This window comes from Silene latifolia, chromosome X (genome assembly GCF_048544455.1).
Source record: "Silene latifolia isolate original U9 population chromosome X, ASM4854445v1, whole genome shotgun sequence".
Classification (NCBI taxonomy): domain Eukaryota; kingdom Viridiplantae; phylum Streptophyta; class Magnoliopsida; order Caryophyllales; family Caryophyllaceae; genus Silene; species Silene latifolia.
This window is the reverse complement of record NC_133537.1, coordinates 183542080-183548079: the sequence shown is the minus strand read 5'-3', so window position 1 is coordinate 183548079 and position 6000 is coordinate 183542080.

Below are 6000 nucleotides of genomic sequence, written 5' to 3'. Positions count from 1 at the left end.
GTGCACCTTGAACTCGGATTAACGACCTCTGGTAAAATCACATATTAGCACGGAATATTTCTTCTACACTTGACCTCCAGAATAGAGGACTTGATGATAGGCTTGTTGTGAGTATGATGTATCCTCATTTATCTGATGACAGTGAGGTAGCAAAAGGTCGTAATCTAATGCTCATCACTGTTAATCTAATTGCTATATTCTTAATTTCAATTAGAAAAAGAAATGATGGGAATTTCTCCTGCAACACAAGGCAACAAAGAAGTAAAAAGTTAAGCTCAATCATGAAGACTTGAAGTAAGCTTAATTAGTCTTAATGATTCTCGGTAGTAGTCAACACGTATTAATACGACATTTATGTGGACATTAACGCTACTAATGTAATTTCGCATAGCGAACATAACTCACAAGGAGCTAGCCTAGTTAAGTCGTTATAAGATCTATACCGGAAGACACCTGCATTTAGCACAATGAAGACATACTTCAGCTACGGATGTGAACAAAGCGACAATCCCCATAACCTAGAACTCAATTCAAGTGACACAAATTAAGAAAATCCATACCATTCACAACAAGAATAAGCTAAACTAAACCGACCCACCAAACCAAGTTTTGACCACATCTCCAGATCTAGAAATCAGAACCAATTAACAATAAAAAAAGCAACTTAAAAACAAATAAATCCTTACTTAATGGAGTGATCAAGCTATATGACAACTTTAATGGATTTTAGGTTACTTCCGCAGCTTGTTTACTCCCGAAAACTTGCTCTTCGCATAATTTGAATTAACATACACTATGTATTGCGAGATGGGTCTGGAGTCAATATACCAAGACAACCCAAAAAGGATCTTTTGCCCAAACCTAATATCTGATGATGAAGTGATGAGAGCCAAAATGGTAGAGGATTAAATTGTGGAATAGAAGACCAGATCTCAAGAGAGGAAGCACAGAAATTGAACAAGCCAGAAACATGGAAAAGCAACAAATGGATGTGATAAAGATGATGATGTGCAGGGTAAAATAAAGTAGTATATTCATTTATCTAATGACAGTAAGCTCTAACAATCAAGAGTTCAGCCAACTAAAGCAAATAGAGCAGCTAATTTGTTCATTTCAAACCTGAGAATCACTTTTGACTATTGTAGCCAACAGCACAACCAAACTCGACAAAAGCGAGTGCCGTTCCATCTGTCAACAACGACAATACGAGGATTAAAAAGCCAATATACTCCCAACAACAACACCCTATATGGTTCAACAAATAAATGATCAATGAACAATATAATTGAGCCACTAACCAAACTACAAAGGCACTGTTTTTTTATATAGAAGCAACCAGGTGATTGATTGAGCGATGTCGCTAACCCTAATTTGACAACAGCAAAATAAATCAGAAATCGTCAAAATAAGATCATAAATTGAACATTTACAACGAAACCAAAAATGCAGAGAATGAACCCCTTACCTTTAAGTGAAAGCTCTAAGATGCAGTGTAAACAATCTGAAAATTTCGATATAGAACCAACCAGGTGATTGATCGATGATATGATGCAAAAACGAATCATCAAAAGCTCCAGATCTGCAGGGAGGGAATGAAAAGAATGATAGAGGAAGAGTTAATCAGAAAAGATAAGGAGAACGAGTGAAAGTTACGCCTTCCCGATCGAATTTACCCATTGATGAAGGAAAAGATCAGAAAAATGAAGGGTTTGAGGGAGAAAGATGGAATGTTGCGGTGTTCAAATAAGGTCAGAATGTAGAGGAAAAGAGAAGGATAAAGGGCCATGTGTCTATGTAAAGGAGTGGTGTAGAGCACACAAGTGAATAGTTAGCACTATTCCTAAGAAACATTTTCAGACGTCCTTGTATTTTAAGAGGTTATAGATACAAGTTATAGATAGATACGGCTGTTCACTTAGTGGTCCAGACCAAAGACCAGACCGGACCGGACCATTTGGTCCGGACCAGATCGAACCAAATTTTGTTTGGTCTGGTCCACGGTCCACCTATTTACTCTACTTTAGTCTTTGGTCCGGTCCCGGACCAACCCGAATAGACCGCGGACCGGACCATGGACCGAAGTTATGTAATAAAAGAATTTTTAAATATTATTGATTTTATTTTCTACTTTGTTTACACGTATTATAAGATGTGTAATTATGTAGTTAAATCTCGTAAGAAAATAATGTTGTTTATTTTGATCATTACGAACTTCTCGAGTTTTAGTTTTATATGTTTAAACATGTCAATGACAATAATATTTGGTCCACTTTGGTCCATTTGGTTCGGTCCGGTCCAATCCACGTGTTTTTATGGTCCAGACCGGACCGGACCAATATTAATATGGTCCGGTCCTCGGCCCACCACCTAAACCCTTATTTGGTCTTCGGTCCAGAGAATTTGGTCCGGTCCGGTCCATTCCCGGACCAATGAACACCCCTATAGATAGATAAGGGATTGCTTTTAGTTCTTATTCTATTGTTATCCTGAATCTAGTTGATTAGTTTTGGCAAAAATTAGTTAACTAGTCTTGCGAATTAGGATTATTGTCGACCGGATTAAGACTAATAAAGACTGAGATAATTGAATAGACTAGCTTAATTATAGTGACCGCGTGTTATGTTTAGATCTAAAGGGCATATTTGACTCGGCCAATCAATGACCTTAAGCGACATAACAGCTCGATTAATTAGTTAACTCACACCCCCGGATAACTGATCTAGTGAACTTGATCCTTAGACTCCTTTAATATATTTGAATTCGCCTTTATTTTACATCGCCATTAGTTATTAGAAATCAAACAAACAAACCCTTCAAGAAATTGTTACCTTTAAGACACTTTAAATATTAGCAAACTGAATAATTACCCCCTCTATGTGGATTCGATACCTGACTTACTGCTAGCTATTTGTTAGTACTGAGTTAGGTTTATTTTGATTAAGGTGATATGATTTTAGCCTTGTTAAATTTGGTGTCGTTGCTGGGGAGGCTACTATTTTCTGTTTATTTTTGTTTAGCTTGTCTTTTGTCTCAGAGAACCTAGTTCTTTGAGACCGTTCTCACACCTTTCTTGTTAGTTTCGTGTATGCCCAGGTCCAACAGGTTCGAGATTTTACTATTAGATCCCGAACCAGAGAAGACTTTTCGCTACAGACGAAAGTTTCAAAGAGAAGTTGGTCAAGTAGAAGACTTGAGTATACTTCACAGTGACGCTGAGCATTCTACTATTTCAGAAAATCCGTCCTTTGAAGAGGACACCATACTTTCTGACGCTGACATTCCAGTTCCTACAGTAATTAAGATGCCTACATTATCAAGTCATTCTGAGCCTACCTTGGCTTCCATCCCTAAAGGATTCAAACTTCCTACCACTGATAATGACACTTTCGAGATTCGCCCATCTTACATTAGTTTGGTGGAGCGACACATGTTTGGAGGAGGCGCTAGTGAAGATCCTGCCAAGCCTTTAAAGAAATTCACTAACTATTGTTGCTCCATCCCTTTGACCACTGGGGTCACTCAGGACCAAGTCAACCAGGTGCCTTTTCCTTTCTCTCTTCGAGATGGTGCTGCGGAATGACTACGTGATCTGGATATGGAAGCCCATGCTATAACATATTAGAAGACCTTGACTCTTGCATTCTGCAAGAGATATTTCCCACCGCCAATGCTTTGAAAAGTCGGATTACAAGCGTCAAACAAGGTCCCACTAAAGACCTGAATGAGGCGTGGACTCGGTTTAAGAGGTTGTTCTGTTCTATTCCACATCATGGTTTTCAGATATGGTTTCTTTACAACCAGTTCTATAACGGGTTGCACGATGATCAAAAAATTCTCCTAGATTCCACTGCCAATGGGATGTTTCAAAATAACAACAATGATTCCAATGCTTGGAAATTGATAGAGGAGATGGCTACTCACATTGCTGAGTATGGTAACCCAGAGGAAGTACAAGAGGAGGTGGTTCGGATAATGTCGTTGCAGCCCAGTTGGAAGCATTAACTGCCCAAATTGTGGAGATGAAGACAACCCAATCTTTTGGTAATAAGCAGGTGATTCATGATATGGTTCAACGAGAGGAGTCTTGTGCACGGTGTGGTATGGATGGTCATAGTGCATCAAAGTGTTTGAGCACAATAGAGCAGGTTCATGCCTTTCAGTCTTTCAGGCAAGGTACACCTTTCTCTAATTTCTACAATGAAAAGACTAAGGAGCATCCTTCCTTCAATGCTCTAGTCAGAATGTGCAAAATCCGCAACCGCAACCACCACAGAAAAATACGTATGTGGTTCCTCAGAATAGTGGTAATCAACCACAAGGTGGCTATCAAAGGCAAAACCAAGGAGGTCAAAAGTTCAATAATCAGCATCAACAATTTCAACAACAGATACAACCTGCTCATCAATCTATATATAATAATATGTCGGAAATTAAAGCCATGTTACAACAACAGATGATGGCTTCACAGAAGCAAGAAGCCTTGATTACTCAGTTATTGGCTCATAATAAAATTTTGGATAATCAAATTGGTCAATTATCAAGCTAAAATTCGAGCAGGCAATCCGGCAATCTTCCTCCTCAAATAAATAAGCTCACGAGCAAGATAATGCAATTCATTTGAGGAGCGGTACTTCTTATCAAGGGCCGAAGATGCCAATAGAAGATGATATTGTTTCGTATATGCATCCCAAGGCGTTGGGAAATATGCAATTGGAAGATGAGGAAGGCGAAAAGTCCTCGCATGTTACGAAATCTGCTGAAAAAGAAGCTAACACGCAGAACACTTGATCGAGTACCCCAAAACTAGATCGAGTGTCCTCACTTGGTGACGTCACTGCTACTATTTCTGATGACAGATTTACTGTTCCCAGGTCACTCGATCGAGTAGACCCAAAACTCGATTGAGTGACTCCTCTCAGGTAATTATATTGTCGAGAAAAAGAAGAAGGACGCCGAGCCTATTAAAATTGCTATTCCTTTTCAACATCGACAACATAAAACAAAGCTAGATCAGCTGTAACACCCCCATACTCCAAGTGCCTTACCAGGACCACTCAGGTATAAGGATACTACCATCTCGGTTACCCGAGGCATGATAATCATAAGACAATAACGAAACAACATTTAATAGTATAACTTTAGTGAAAAGTACAAATGAAGCCAAATCCCAAAATACGAGTACAAGTTCTCAAACCAACTGTCTAATCAACTAAATATAAAGTTTATTAAACGACTAAGCTACAAATGAAGGCTTCTATCATCGACAAGGTGGCACATCCCAAAGAATCTCATGTGACTCAACTCAAACTCCGCTCAATTACGCTCACCATCCCCGAATGGATCACCGCAGTTTTACAAACAACAACACGGGGTCGATTTAATCACACAATCTATATATATATATATATATATATATATATATATATATATATATATATATATATATATATATATATATATATATATATATATATATCAACAATACGATAAAATGTATATCTTGTTGGAATATGTGTCCTCCGACAATAATGCGATCACAATCGTGATCATGATGATCACATGTTTAAATCTCATTTTAAGAATACATGTGGGATGTAATATTTTACAGTCAACTGGTCCACACATATCGGTAATGATTGGCTGACTAGAGTTTGACATTACTGTCGTGCGATAGTGGTGATCAATTGATCCCCTTAGGTCATACCTATAGGGAAATACTCTTAATTGATTATTTAATTAATCGTATACCGATACGAGTTAATTAAATTGCTTAAAATTGACGGATGATTTTGTGAGTATAATTAACGTATCTTATTATATGATTAAATGAGACACGGTCTAAGTAATCGAATTGTTTTATTACTTAGATGAAATTATTGTTTACAGAAACAATTGAAACAGAATGAATAAATTATTATAAATACAGAATGTTGTAGTTTATGATACGGAAACACTTTTGGCACAAGTAATTACGAATTACTAGTCGATTTTGTAAATGAC